Source organism: Psammomys obesus, unplaced genomic scaffold (genome assembly GCF_907164565.1).
Source record: "Psammomys obesus unplaced genomic scaffold, mPsaObe1.curated_primary_1811, whole genome shotgun sequence".
NCBI classification, from domain to species: domain Eukaryota; kingdom Metazoa; phylum Chordata; class Mammalia; order Rodentia; family Muridae; genus Psammomys; species Psammomys obesus.
Genome location: NW_026594377.1, coordinates 1,203,679 through 1,219,572, shown reverse-complemented (window position 1 = coordinate 1,219,572; position 15,894 = coordinate 1,203,679). Strand labels below are relative to the sequence as shown.

General features: G+C 46.8%; 1 protein-coding gene across 7 annotated transcripts in view; it reads right to left on the bottom strand.

Moving 5' to 3' along the window:
- Positions 1-15,894, bottom strand: part of Gatad2a (GATA zinc finger domain containing 2A) — an 86,209-nt gene that overhangs the window by 32,602 nt on the left and 37,713 nt on the right. For all 7 annotated transcript variants that reach the window (XM_055618800.1, XM_055618799.1, XM_055618797.1 and 4 more), the window contains one exon: positions 5,632-5,733. The gene's annotated coding sequence lies outside the window, so the exon portion shown is untranslated. Of the gene's footprint in view, positions 1-5,631; positions 5,734-15,894 lie in introns of those variants that run through there.

The window sequence follows — 15,894 nt, the reverse complement described above, 5'->3', positions numbered from 1 at the left end:
AACACATAGGACAGAGGTAACACTAGTTATTTCTACACCCTCAGCTCCAGAAAGACCCAGCTGGTGGCACACAAACTACCCTTACCTAACATGTAAAACATGCATGTATGCACTGCCAATGCTCACTAGCATGTACACACACACACACACATACACACACACGTGAAAGCTCCTCTTCCGGCTTCCAGTTACTGCCCATGTCTGTAAGTAAAGGTGTGTCTTCTATGACCATGCTGACCAGATAGCTCTCCTGAGCCACTAGTCCCTGAGTATAGAAAGCCACCTGGGCATAGTGGCACCCGTCATCTCAGCACTCAAGAGGTTGAGGCAGAAAGGTTGAGAGCCTGACCAGTCATACCTGGATTATAATGAGACCCTGCTTTCTAAAAACAAAAATCCAGAATTGAGGGACCTCAGTGACTGAGCACTTGCTTAATATGTACAAGTTGGGGTATGGGAAAGAGAAGAGGACAGAAGGTTCCCATGCTTGTTTTTGCAAATAAACACTTTTCTACAATTTTATTTTTTAAGGTGGAAGATATGAAAAAGATGCTTCATTCAGTAAGGCTTCTTAAGATATATTTAAGAAAACTAAAGGTTGGGTGGTATTGCACGCCTTTAAACCTAGTGTCCAGGAGGCAGAGGCAGGCCAGCCTGGACTACAGTGAGTTCCAGGACAGCCAGAGCTATAGAGACCATGTATCAAAATAAATAAAAATAAAAAACAGAGAATTAAGCTGAAGAACAAATTATCACTGGTTTTTAAGACATTCAAGTATAATGCCAATATTTAAGGAGTAAAATTTTAGGCCTAAGTAAAGTTGGTGGCAGCGCCCATTTATCCTGTGCAAGATCAAGGGTTTCTCCCTCAGCAACTTCACAATCAAGCTCTGTATTGCGTTCTTACATACAGTGACATACAGACTGCCTTGGCTAAGAACAAAGCAGTTTTGGAGAAACAAGCATCCCAGAAAATACCAGAACCCTCAATGAGCTATAGAAGCCTCCCTAGACACAGCTAAGTGCAGCAAACCTCAAAAGGGCAACAGTCACCTATCAGCCTGGCCCACGCTGCATCTTTCTTTGTACAGCCCCAGCCTCTCACCCCGTTCTTGGAACAAAGATGAAAGCCACCTCTTTAGTCTAGCAATAAGAAATGGCCACGCATCTGACCTGATCAGAGCCCCAAGGGAGGCAGGCAGAGAGCAAGTCTGCAGATAGTGAACATGTTTGTTATGTGTGGCATCTCAAGAGTCCTCAGTCTCCCCAGTGTGCCTGTCTGAGGCCAAGATAGGAGACACCTGACCTTGAGCTGTGTCCTGTGCTGGCCTGCAGCCTAGGAAGAGAAATGTGCTGCCCGGTATGGTCATGTATATGAGAGAAAAACTGAGAGCTTTAAAATAACCCTGGATCACATTAACCCTGTGTAACAAATAGGCCTAGATATGAGGAAGCATTGTGAGTGAGGGACTAGCAGGCCACAGCTATCTCTTAAGCCTGACACTGCTGGCACCATGAAATGGAATCCATAACCCTTACAGGCCAACACTCCTGTAGGACCCAACCTGACCCATCATCCACACTGGCGCCTGAAAAGGACAGATGGTTTTGCATACGAAGTCCTCAAAGGTTCAGAAAAAACATTCCCATGAAGATAACACTGAGTAAAATATGAGGAACCAAGATATGTCCCATATCCCTTGCACAGAGGCTCCCTCTGACACAGTGGTGCTGGCTGCAGCGCCTCCCTACAGGAGGCCCAGGGCAGAAAGGGGGGCTTTGAAGCCCATCTAAGAAAAGGAGGTTCTACAGCCTATGAAAAAGAAGAATCAGGTTAGAACCTTCACCATTTGCCTACCTGTGGGCAGACAGCCCACCCTGCACACACCTGCGGCCACATGAAGTGTCACACAGGAGGTCATGAAAGAAATCTATCTTCAGTTATATTATGCTGAGAGAGAAACAGCAGCCCAGGGCTTGGCCACAACGCTTGTAATCTGTGGTGGCCATAGCCACTCCAGCTCCCACCCCCACATACTCTGGGGTTCTGCTCCCTGCTCATGAGGCTTTTCCACCAGGTCTCAGCTGATCCTTGCAGCCTCTATCTACATGTTCATCTGTTGAAATATTCCCACCCCTCTCCTGAAGACAGGAAATGCCTCTTTCTTGAGTGTCACCAGGGCCCAGCACAGACACAATGCTCAGCACAGAAGAGGCATTGGATACACACTCACTACACAAACTAGAGCATACTTGCTTTCCCCCACTCCCCTCCCATCAATTAAGTCTTCATGCCAGGAAGACAGTGACTGAAAGCGAACAGAAGCCAGGGGGCCAGGCAACACTTCTGCAGCCTTGTTCTCCAGAAGCAGCCTGAAGAGCAGAGCAATGCATCCAGAAAAACCAAACCAAGCTGGGCAGAGAAGATTACAACATAGGTAATCCTGGAACTTGGGAGGCTCAAAAAGGAGGACTGTCTAAATTCAAATCCAGCCTGGGCTACAGACTGAAACACTGTGACATAAAAACAAGTGAAATAACTTAAAAAAAAAAAAAAATCAAAGACCTAAATCTATAAAATCTTAAAAAAGCCAGGGGTTGCTCGGCAGTGGTGGCACACACCTTTAATCCAGCATTAGGGAGGCAGAGACAGGAGGATCTCTGATCTACAGAGTGAGTTCCGGGACAGCCAGATCTACATGGAGAAACCCCATCTCAAAAAATAAAATAAACCATGGGTGAAACTTCCTATCCTTGGAGTTGGCAGTAGGTTCTCAAACACCTCACCAAAAGCTACCAACAACAACAAAAAGGGTATTCTGGTGCTGGGGAGAAGACCCTTTCTCAGCAAACAAGGTAGGTGGCATCTAAGGACTACTGAAGCTCTAGGCACACATATACACACACATGAACAAGTACCTCACATCTTTAATCCCAGCACTGGAGAGGGAGAGACAGGTGGATCTCTGAATTTGAGCCTGGTCTACAGAGCAAGTTCCAGGACAGCCTAGGCTACACAGAGAAATCCTGTCTCTAAAACAAAACAATAACAAAAAGATTCATTCTTTAGCTGTAAAAGTAAACTTAGAGTTCTCTACATTCATAGTAATGAGTGGCTGTGCTGGCCACTCAGGGTACTTACTTAGTATGAAAGCCCCAGTCCCTCAACATACTATCCAGTCCACACTGGTCACTTGTGTACAGAGCTTCCCCATGAGCTACTGTGTAGCACATCTGTCACCCCTTCAATCAGGGGGCTAATCATGAGTCTGAGACTAGTCTGGTCTAGAACACAGGCTCTGTGAGCCAGCTGATAAGTTGCCAGCAAGTACAATCTAGAGAATCAGGGTACACACTGTCTCCATCTCCTCCCAATGTAAAACCACACTGGCTCCCCAACATCCTCTAAAGGGGGGCTGGCCAGCTGGTTTTTTCTCTGAGCACTAACATGAGTTGAGACTTTTCATGTTTTTAATTTATTTAGAGACAAGGTCTCACTTTGCTGCTTAACTAGACTCCTGGGCCCAAAAGCCCTCCTGCTTCAGTCTTCCAAAAAGCTTGGACCTGGGATCCAGATCACTATCAATTGTTGTTTCTTGTTTTACCTTAATAGGAATAAAGACACCAGGCCAGCACTCTACCATGAGCTGCACCACAGCCCACCACAGTGGACTCCACACATCTAACTGTGGCATCACCACCCTACCTGATCTGTGCCCCTGCTATGGGCCTTTCTGACACAACTACCACATTCCCAGGGCAGACTCAGAACTCAAGTGATCTGAAGTTTGACTCAAGTTCTGCACAAGAGAAGTTAAACATTGTTTCTTCTATACTATGTAACAAAAAACCAAAAAAACAAAACAAAACAAAAAAAAAAACCTGCATGTTTTTACCCTAAACAAAAAATCTGACTCAAAAAATCAGTTTTACAAAACTGCCATGTGGTATAAAAATACAGGAGAAAACATCTGATGGTCACCCTGCTATGGTGTGCATTGCCCTGCACACATCGTACACCCACAGCAATGGACCAAGAGCAGCAAACACAAACAAACACACACACACACACACACACACACACACACACACACACCTTTCCTTAGGAAAAGGGATCCATGATGTGCTTTGTGCAGGACTATAAATGACAGAACCCAGGAGCTCAAGTACAAGATAGGCTCCAGCCAGCACTGTGTCTGCTTCCTTCACCTTGTGCTGTCACTACCTAGAAACTCTGTCCAAAAACCTCTACCAAAGATCTCTATCCTCACTCCCACAGCCGGGTGTTTTCCAGCAAAGATGTCTCAGGGATTCTGCAACATGCACAATTCTCCTTAGCAGGAAGGCAGTGCCGACTATGCTGTGGCAGTAGGTACTACTTTCTCTGGGAGGCATAAAGCCTCTCCTCACCTAGGATTTGTAACACCCAGCACATGAGCATCATCCCCACCAAATAAACAAGGATCCCAACAAGTGATAGTCAAGGACAAACTCTGACTACGTAAGGCAGAAGGACCTGCTGAGGTGGGCATTTGGTCTGTTCACACCTTGGTAATGGGCAGGAGTTGCCTAGCACATTGAAGAGTCAGGAAACCCCAGCTGCAACAAAAAGTGAATGTGGCCTAGTATCAAACCAGGATACATAGAAAACATAAACTAAAACCTACAAACCCAGCACGTGGGAGGCAGAGGCAAGGAGGATTACCTAGAGTTCATGTAGGGTACATAATAAAAGATTCTCAAAAAAACAAGCCAGAGCTAGTGGTACATACCTGTAATCTGAGCCCTTGGGAATCTAAGGCAAAACACTGAGACTAGCCTGGGCTACATGGTGATACCCTGTCTCAGAAAACAAAATAAAGAGCTGGAGAGATGACCCAAAGGTTAAGAGCACTTGCTGGTCCTACAGAGGGCTCAGCAACTCCCAACACTGACATGGTGGTTGGGAGCCATCCATAACTTCACTTCCATGAGATCTAATGCCCTCTTCTGACCTCCTCGGGTACCTGTCATGTGAGTGGTACACAGACATACATGCAGGCACAAAATAAATTTGAGAAAAAAACTAAAACAAACCCATAACCTTAACACTGTCACAGCAGTGTCCAACCAGATGCCATTGGGTAGCCATGAGCCATTAGCAAAACACCTGCCTATTTTGAGCTGTATGTTGCAGTCTGAAAAAGGAGGCAGCTGTCCAAGGAGGTTTTGAGGCTATGTCCTACTTCTAGGATACCACTCAATTCCTCCCCCTTTTCAGGTACCAAAATGTCACTGACAGGACCAATGGCAATAGAAACACCCTTCCTCCCCATGTGGGACTCTGGCTTTTTGTGTTCTGCAAAGCTGAAGTTTGCACATGACAGCTGTAGCTAAAAAACAAATCTAGCCATTTGGGAAGAGAAACAGCTGGAGTTTAAAGGTTAACCCGTTCATCCCCCTTCCTTAAGCCTTTGAGCAGGTGACCAGTAAACACGGTGTCTTAACCCCAAGACTCAAGGGTCATACCTGATGCAGCAGAGACCCAACTCCTTGCCTTCTCTTTACAAGCGGGAGCTATATTTAGATTTGTGGAGGCTGTCTGAGCCAGCTTTCCTTTCCATAGACACCACCCCAGTCCCCAGCACTCACCTGGACTCAGGATACGGGACGCTGGTCCTACCATGCAGCCATGGCCACAGCTCTGTCAAAGGGCAACTTATGTGGACGTTCTGGCTTAATGTGCTGACCAACCTACACCAAAAGACAGAAAAACACTGAGTTCCAAAGAATGGCTGGAAACCTGGGAAATTTCAAACTTCTCCAGTGCTGGAGTGTAGCTTGGCGGTAGAGCCTACTAAGCGTGATCAAGGCTCTGGGTCTGTCTCCAGCACCCACAACAGAAGATAATTCCTCCAGCCACAGGAATAGTAAAATATGCTGTTGCTGCCCTCCACAACAGAGGCCAGAGAAGCAAATCAACCTCTAAGCCTAGAAGACATGGGTAACCTATGAACAACATCCCAGACCTGTCTTTGAAGCTCTCAACAGAAGCATGCCAACAGTGAGTAACCAGGCCAAGGCCAGATATCACTTATCAGGCAGAACACGCTGAGTGCTTCAGAGGCTCTATCCTCACAGAAGCCAGGAGTAACAGAATGGTAAACCAAGTTGGCACAGTGCTGATCTAATGTGGAGATGGCCCCAGGGCAAACCCCATTTTACAGAACAGAGACCTTATGCATCTGATACTCAGGAAACCTGCCCCGCCCCCAGACCAGCCAGGTTATCTCTCTCTCTGAACCACCACCACTGCAGAAGTATAAGCTTGTCCATAAGGAAGAGGAGGGCACAAGTGCCAGGGAAGAAGAGACAGACTGCTTGCATATAGATGAGGCATATGGCTCAAGAGGTCCCAGGTCATGGGCAGAGTGGCTCCATGACAGGTCCCAGAGTCTGTGGTGTCAGGCTGGGTCCCTCTTTCAGCGTTTTACGCATGTGGCTCTGCCCAGCATTAACATCACTGCTGTTCTCTTTGTGTTCGTGCTACTACCAAGAGGATGTACCAAGAAGAAACTGGCCTTTGTTGTTTTTAAAGAAATGGCTCAGCAGTAACAAGCACTGGCTACTGTTGTAGAGAACCAGGGTTTGGTTCCTAGCATCCACATGGCAGTTCACAACTCCAGTTGGGTACCAGGCACACACATGGTACACAAACATACATGTAGGTAAGATAGACATAGGCATTTTTTTAAAGAAACATTTTCTGTTTAGTTTTCAGTTTGTAAGACAAAATTTCACCATGTTACTCTGGTTGATCTAGAACTCAGGGGTCTACTTGTTTCTGCTTCCTATGTGCTGACATTAACAGTGTGCACCACAGTGCCCAGCAAGAAGAAACCTTTTAAAACTCATCAGTAATTTGTGGCTCATGGGTGCGAAATACTCTCAAGGGCTGGAGAGATGATGGCTCAGTGGCTAAGAGCACTGTCTGCTCTTCCAGAGGTCTTCAATTCCCAGCAACCACATGGTGGCTCACAACCATCTATACTGGGATCTGATGTCCTCTTCTGGTGTGAAGGTGTACATATAGAACATTCACCTACATTAAATGAAAGAGAGAGAGAGAGAGAGAGAGAGAGAGAGAGAGAAAGAAAGAAAGAAAGAAAGAAAGAAAGAAAGAAAGAAAGAAAGAAAGAAAGAAAGGACTCTCACAGGAAAACTTCCATAGTAAAGCCAGAGTGAATGCCAGAGAGACCTTTGGGTATCAAGGAACACAAGGCCCCTGACATGTAAGGCCCTTGCCATAGACACTACCAGGATCAGTGCAGACTGGGAAACCCAATGTCCCACCAGGTTAGGGCTTCTCTGCCAGGGGCAGGAAACCCTACTGTAGGAGCCCAAGCACCTGTCTACAGGTTCAAGGCCAGCATGAACAGACCCCACCATGTCACGATTTCAACTTTGCCATGGAAAAAAGCAACAGATTCTGCAGAAGCCACCTTTCAGCTCTCAGTCTCAGCTTGTTCTTAGGCTAGCAATATGTGACCTGATCATGTCTTGCAGTTGGTGGCAATGCCCCCACCTCCAGCTTACAGTCCCATGCCCAGGAGAAAAAGCATGAAACTGCACTTAGAGGTCAGAGGACAACTTTCAAAAGCTGGTTCTTCCCTTCCACTACATAGGTTCTAGTGATCAAATTCAGGTTAAGTGGTCAGGTGGTGGTAAATGTGTTTAGTGGCTGAGTTACCTTGCCAACTCCTGCTCGTATCTTTCAGTTTGATGGTCTGATTTAGCAGGAGTCACAAGGCCATTAGTGCACAAAGCAAGCTGTATTTCTATAGAGACACATTAGCCAGCCACATAATCTGTTTACAATAACATAAAAATGTGATGTACAAAAAGAAAAAAGAAACTGTAGTCATGCTGAAGTCCTGGCACTCACCTGAGACTGAGGCAGGAGGATGGTTTGACTCTAGCATAAGACAGAGACACTGTCTCAAAAAAATAAAAAAGCTGGGATGTAGCTCTGGCTGAGAACTTCCTGATGCACCAGGCCTGGATTCCATCTCCAACATCACAAAAGTAAATAAAGCGAAAGAAAAGGGATCCCTTACTCATGGCAAGGAGATACAAATTCTCTCCCCAACTGACCTACAAATACAATCATAAAACCCCAGCAGAGGCTGGGCACATGGTAGTGCCGTAAGTGCTTATCACACAAGCATGAGGATTCACACCATATAAAGAGGCAGGGCAGAGTGGCAGTCTCTTGTAACCTCAGAGTGGGGGGGACAGAGGCACGACGATCACCTGATTTCAGAGATAACCTAAAATACTCTCTGCATAGCCCTTAAAGTTTTAAGCTAGTCTTAAACTCACTGCTATCATCATGCCTCTCTGCTGAGATCAGAGGTATACAATATCCTCCCTAGCTCACTCAATTCTACTAGCTTTGACACTGAATATATTTGAAACTTCAGCCACTTTTGTAGGTGGCCACAACGTCCTCTCTGCTGAGGTGAAGAATGTTTCTGAACTGGGCTCCTTATCTCAGGAAGCCTCTGAACAAGCAAGATGGCTCAACAGGTAAAGGCATTGACCACCAAGCCTGACAACCTGAGCTCAATCCCTGAGAGCCACATGGTAAGAGCGCCAACTCTCACAAGCAGACCCATACAGGTGTACTATGGCACATACATGCCTGCAGACACACAAGCGTGCACACATACAAACCATATACACTCTTAATCCAACAGTTGACTGGACCTGAACATAATCGTCTACATACTCCAGAGGCCAGCCCAGTGCCCCACTCACCCAAATGAACCTCATCTTTGACCTTCTATCGCAGGCTTATACACCAAATACTCTACCACTGTGGATGTTTCACATCTGAAGCAATTCCTCTGCGAAGACAGAATCTCAAATCCAGGTCATCAAGAGAGGTGTGCCTGCACCTATAGTCACAGCTACACAGAAGGCTAAGGCAAGATTGTTTGAGCCAACAGCCTGGGCAAAAAAACAATACACTAGAGATTGTAAATAATAGAGAAATCCACCAATTCTCTAATTTCCACTCTAAACTGAAAAGACCTAAAACATAACTACCAGGTCATTGTGACACTTAAAAATCTAATAAATGATTAATCCACATAGCCTCACAACATTCCAGGGGTCCCTATCCTGGAGAAGTATCTGAACTCATTAGCTGCCTGCTCTGCTGCCACCTGCTGTACCCACTAGTGGGCCCCAAGCCCAGTCTGCTTAAGAGTTTCCTGGGAAGGTACTCTCAAGCCCAACCCCACCCAGTGTGGCTCTGGTGTCTGTGGACTTTCCATTCAACAGTAAGGCACAGGCTGTGCAGTCAAGACTCTGCCTGACTTCAATTCAGGAACCTAGAACATCTGACACACAACTAGTACTCAGTTTGCAGCTGAGTAAGAGGTCTGGGATGGGGGAGCCAGTCTGGGAGGCCAGTGCTGCAGCCCCTCCAATCAATCAATTTGATTCTCACAAGGAGTAAAGGGAGACCCAGCAGAGTCCATTTTGCATTCCTACAATAAGGGGTGTTTCCTAAAACTAAGAGAAATTATGTGATCACCATCGCACCTCACTAGCTGGGTTCAGACAGCTTTACTGTTTTTATGTCAAACCCATACATTTTAAAACAATATCAAGTAACCCTTAAGTGCACAATTACCAGCTCATGGGAGACTCTTTTACCTCCCCTGATAAATAATTATGGTTTGGTTTTGACCCTGCACCTGGATCCTCCACTCCCACACACGCCCTTTCCTATAACTCACAGTAACTTCGTGTCCTAATTAACGAGAAACTGCATTTGACAGGAAGATAGCCATGGGAGCTACAGCCATGAACATGAAATCAAGCCTTGGCACTGTGGCTGCCATGTTTTGTTGTCATTTGATCCTTTGGGGCAAAACCTAGAGAATGCTCCAGGATGAAGGCAGATGCAAGAGTCCCTTAGGTTACTCACAGCCAATACAAAAGGTAACACAGGTGTCTCTGAAGGCACTGGCACTTTACAGGAAGGGCCTGGCCCTGCATGACTGTATTACCCCTCTCACTGACACCTATGGAGTCTGCACCCAAACATTTGCCACCTTGGGCCCCTATGTCATTCTGACAGATCCAAGAACCTAGCACTTCTCATTGATCCTATCTCTGCCCCTCCCCGACCCAGACTTTACCTGCCATGCACAACCAAGCAGTATCTACCTCCTTCACAAAGCTTACCTGGACCCTCTGTGCTAATGGTCCTAGCAACCATACCACTAAAAATCATCAAGGAATAGAACTCAAAACATCAGAAAGAGAAAAACCAAGGCAGACACTAGTAGAGCACAGCAGGAGGCACCATAGTGCTGGAAGGCAGAGGATTAGCTCAAACCAAATACCCACTCTTCTGAGAGACAGACAGACACACACACACACAGTATGTCCTAGAACTCACTATGAAGACTAGGATCACCTGGAACTCAAAAGTTCAGCCTGTCATGGCCTCTCAGGAGCTAGGATTAAAATATGTGCTACCACACCCAGGTACACAGAACCATAATTCTTCTCTTGTTTTGTTTTTCAAAACAGGGTTTCTCTCTGTAGCCTGGCTGTCCTGGAACTAGCTCCATTACCAGGCTGGCCTCGATCACACAAGAGATCCACCTACTTCTGACTCCTGAGCGCTGGGATCAACGGTGTGCACCACCACTGCTGAGGCTTCATAATTTTTTGTGTTTGTTTGCTTGCTTGTTTGCTTTGTTTTTCAAGACAGGATCTCCCTTTGTGGTCCTGCTGTCCTGGACTCCCTTTGTAGACCAGGTTGGATTTGAACTCAGAGATTGGCATGCCTGAGACTACAGGTGCATGCCACCATACCTAGCTGGCTTCATAATTCTTTTTTTTATATATATTTATTATTTATACATTATTCTGCCTGCACGTACACCTACATGCCAGAAAAGGGCACAGGATCTCATTATAGATGGCTGTGAGCCACCATGTGGTTGCTGGGAATTGAACTCAGGACCTTTGGAACAGCCAGTGTTCTTAACCTCTGAGCCATCTCTCCAGCCCGCTTCATAATTCTTAATGTAGCCCAGGTGGCCTGGAACTTGGCACCCCCCCACCCCCGAACTCCTGGGTGCTGGCAATATGCACATTAAGTATATGCTATCATTGAATTCTGCTCCAGCTCACATTCAGTTTCCAACTCGGGAGTCAGCACCCTATTGCCTGCTACCCACATTCAAGCAAATAGTTTTCCTGGGACATAGAAAACAAACCATGTTCCTACTGACTATGTCTGCCTACAATGACAGAGCTGAGCAGTTGTCATACATGACAAAGTAAAACCAAAAGTATTGTCTCAAATGGTAATGAGGAAACCTCACCCACTAAGGGCTACTGAGCACTGCAGCTCAAGAAAGGGGCAGAGGGATAGCACAAGAAGAATAGCTTGGGCTTGGGCTCCAGGTCACCCCAGGGAACCTAAGCAATACTTCTTCTCCCTAGGGCACAAAGCCTTGTTAACAACGTCCCTAGGAGCAGGGGCATGTCAGAGTAAGCAGACTAGAGACTTAAAGAGACAATCCCAGGAGAGCAAAGGAGCCAGTGGGGAAAGTGGCCATACAGCCCGTCCCCTGGCAACCCAAGCAGGCACTAGAGAATGAAAATGTACAGAGTCCTGCCCACTACCTCAAGTTCTGGCACCCACAATCCCTGTCTTCCCTTACCTATGGTAACAAAGGCCTTGATGGAAGATGGATCATCTCCTCTCACACTGAGCCAACACAGCCTCCCTAACATCCTTGAAGACAGGCAAACACAGACACACACACAGCCCTCTCACAGTTCCTTGTGATGATTCACATGACTACATGCACAAACTCAAGACACACCACATCATTACTCCAGTAAGGCTGCCTCTCCCCGACTCCTCAGAACTGCCCACCTTTGCCCAGGCCACTGACATGCAAAGAAACCCACTCCTTCCCTCTTGCCACTTCTGCTGCCAAGTCCCTGTCACACAAGCAAGCATTCCCAAACCAGTGCACCTGGCCAAAGTAAGCAGATTGCGATGTAGTCAACAGTTGAGACCCTGTCCTGGGACCCCTACACTACTGTCAGCACCCACAAACAATGTTTCCATCACATACTTGGAGCAAAACCAATCATAAATACAAACTCTGTCCTCCCTTAAGAGTCCAAGGCTAGGAGGCAGGCATGTGGGCCCTATCCCCTTCAGGAGCCTGGGCCTCCCGGAGAGCAGCTGTTGCTTCAGCCTCTCTCACAGCTGAAGGTCCCAGAGGCCCAGCCTTGAGTCTAGAAAAGCCTCCTCCCTGTGACTGCTGAGAACTCACTGCTCTCTCAGTACTGGTGGTTCGTGTACTGTACACCTCCCCCCGCCCTTTTCTCCTCTGCAATGCTGAAATGGACCCCAGAGCCTCTGCTTTGCATAGGAGGCAAGTGGTCTCTACTGAGCCCCTAACCAAACCACCCCTTCTTATTGCAGAGGTACAATATTCCACCCTGAGCTCACAGATGTATCCAGAACGTCTCATGGCTCAGAAAGCAAGATCCTTCATCACACCCTTCCTTCTCTATTGGCCATCCTGAAGGTTCAAGAGCGCTTCTGGACAGCTGTGGCTCTTGATAACCCACAGCCCTCTGACAAAGCCCACCTCCCTCCTATAGGCCCCTTGCTGTGGACCAAGTGACAGCGCTAGCTCCAGGCAGCACCTCCACAGGAAACCACTACTTCTTACTTTGGCTACTGTGATTAAAGCCATTCCTCAAAACGTCTCAGCTCCTATCTGGATGTGGACACTCCTCCCAACGTCCAAGCAGCAGATGGGAACTGCAGAAACCTGCATGTTGAAATGTACAGAGGCCAGGGTCTCTGAGCCTCAGAAAGGTCTGAAGTGCTCAGCACTGAGATGTTCGGTATGTGAAAAGCTTGTCAGACACCTGAAGGAAGTGTGACAAGAAAAAGAGGAAATGGCTTCTCTGCCGGGAATCTGGAACTGCTCCCCTGTGATAACTTTTTCTCCCACCCCTTTCTTGGCATACAGTTCTCAAAGTCCTTAAGACCTCCAAAGTGCCCATGTCATGAAGGAGGCTCACATGCTGGCTAGTGATAAGTCAGCTGCCTACTCAGTCCCTGGGTGGAAAAGAAAAGAGAGGGGCTGGAGACTACTGGGTCCCTAGTACCAAAAGTACCAACTGAGCCTCTGTCATGAGGCTCTGGAAGCTTACCAACAGGACACAGGAAGTCCCTGGTGAGTGGCTACCTGATAAGCCCTGAAGCTCCTTCTCAGCACTGCAACACCCGTAATGGAAAGGAACGTGTCTTCTTGAAATCTATAAGCTGCTGGAGGAGGGACCTGGGTGCCTAGACTGATAAACAGTCATCAGAAACCCAGGAGAGCCTCACTGGGCAACAAAAAGGGGAGTAGCCTTTAGAATAAGCCTTGGCTTGTGGGAAGTAACACTGCCTCCAGGGAGCTGTTGTGGGCAGAGAGCTGAATTACAGGATGTCCTGCTGGTGTGTGCTGCTCAAGGGCCACTTGTTGAGGTCACTGAGGACTCAGCCTGAAATGTGGGGACAGTTTCCCCTGGCTGCCCTCTGCAAAAACCCGTTAGTATGTGTCACTCTTCCAACTACCAGACACTGGCAAACAACTACAGAAAAAATGAAGAACACCTACGATCCCCCCAAGCAGGGCAGCTGGGAGACCTCAGACTCTCCCCAGTATTTCCTGGTGGTTTCAGGGGCTCAAGGGTCACCCCACCAAGCTGGAGGAAGCGTATCCAGGTCCTGCCCCGGCAGGAGCTAAAGAAACACCAAAGAATTTCTGTGCTCCAACACTCTACACCAAAGATGTGTCACAATGAACCTTCTAGAACCACATGCATTTCTTTAAACCCCCTAGCAGCTGATACAATTCAGGCCTTCAACGTATACGTCTTAGTCTCTTTCTAAATTACCACTAAAGGTCAAATCCATGTTCTCATAGTTACAGACTATTTCTGAGGTCATATTTTTTGTGTAGTAAATGCACATTAGGTAAAATTCTTATCTTAACTTTCCTCCTTTGAAGATAGGGTCTTCATACTATAGCCTAAAATTACCTCAAATCCATAGTATTGAGGTTTGCCTGCTTCACCTTGTAACCAAGCCAGGCTTCTTATTGTAACTTTTTGTTTGTTGTTTGTTTGTTTGAGATAGGGTTTATCTCTATAGCCTTGGTTGTCCTGAACTCATTTTTAGACCAAGCTAGCCTGGTCTATACAGAGATCGGCCTATCTCTCCCAAGTGCTGGAATTAAAGGCATGTACCACCACTGCCCAGCTTATTGTGACCACTTTCAAGTGTGCAGTTCAGTATCATTACAAATGTTTACGTGGGGGCCTGGGCAGTAAAGCGGCATACCACTTTAATCCAAGCACTCAGGAAGCAGAGTCTGTGAAAGGACTGTGAGTTCAAGGCTAGCCTAGTCTATAGAATGAGTTTCAGAACAGCTAGAGCTACACAAAGGAATTGTGACTCAAAACCCTCTCCCTAAAAGAAAAGTTTACATGTACCAGTGAAATGCTCAGCAGACAAAGGATGCCAAGCTTGACAGCCTGAGTTCAACCTCTGTGACACAACTCCTAAAAGATATCCTCCCATGCCCACACATGTAATGAAGTGTAAAAAATAAAAAGTAAAAACACTATCATAGTTTACACAACTTGTTAAAATGAAACTCCACACCTACTGCTTGTCCTTGTCCAAGTCTCTGGCATCCACCACTGCCTTCTATCTGCAAGGACAGTGTTATTTCAGGGAGCTCCTGGATGGAAATCACAGAGCATGTGCCCTTGGGGGTCTAAGCCATCTTATATGAGGTCAAGGTTGAGCTACTTGTGTCACTGAACCCTCCAGGACCATGCATGCACAAGGATGTTAAAGTGCAAAGGGGGCCTAGGCCCTGCTTCTTATCAGATCACACCAGCATCAGTCAGTCCCTGCAACTTCCCAAATGCATGGCAGAAAAGTCATGGCTGGGGATCTAAAACAAGTGCCAAAAACAAATCAAACCAACAAATAAACAAAAAAGAGCAATGCCCTAGCACCTTGGGCCTTGCCTCCCTGGCTAGCTGGCCTACCAATTCCCTGGGGACACACCTGTTCCAGCTTTGCCTTACAGCACAATCAAGAGAAGTCCAGGATACCAGCCAGGAGAATAGAGAGAACCACTCCATCTTGGCCACATTCTTCCCTTAAATGGAAACCTGAGTGCCCCAAATCACCTGAAAGCCTGTGTGCAAAATGTTGCACTGGACAGAGGGCCAGCTCCCAGCACAGCCAACTCCGTGTAAGGGGGACAAGACAAACAGATCCCCCACCCCCACCCAATGATGCCAGGAGAGGGAAAGCAAGAGCACCATTATGTTGATCTGCAGCCTGGAACCCTGAATACCAGAGCCGTCTATGCCACAGGCAAAACCCAGCAGTGGAAAACAATACTCAGTGACAGTTCGAAAGGCCCCAGCATACACAGTGTTGTGACTCAAAAGCCAGGCATGGTAATGCTACCTACCACTGTAGCACTCATCAGGGACTTCTATGAGTTCAGAGGCAAAGCCTGAACTAAAGCAAAACCTTGTCTTAAAATTTTACGATTTTATGGGTGTTTCGCCTGCCTATGTGCCATGTGTGTGCCTGGTGACCACTGAGGCCAGGAGGGTTTTTGAGCCACTATGAGGATGCTGGAATCAAACCCAGGTCTTCTGCCAAAAACAACGAGGGCTCTTATATTTGTTACGGTATCTCTTCAGGCCTTATTGCAAATTAAAAATAGATAGATAGATAGATAGATAGATAGATAGATAGATAGATAGATAGAT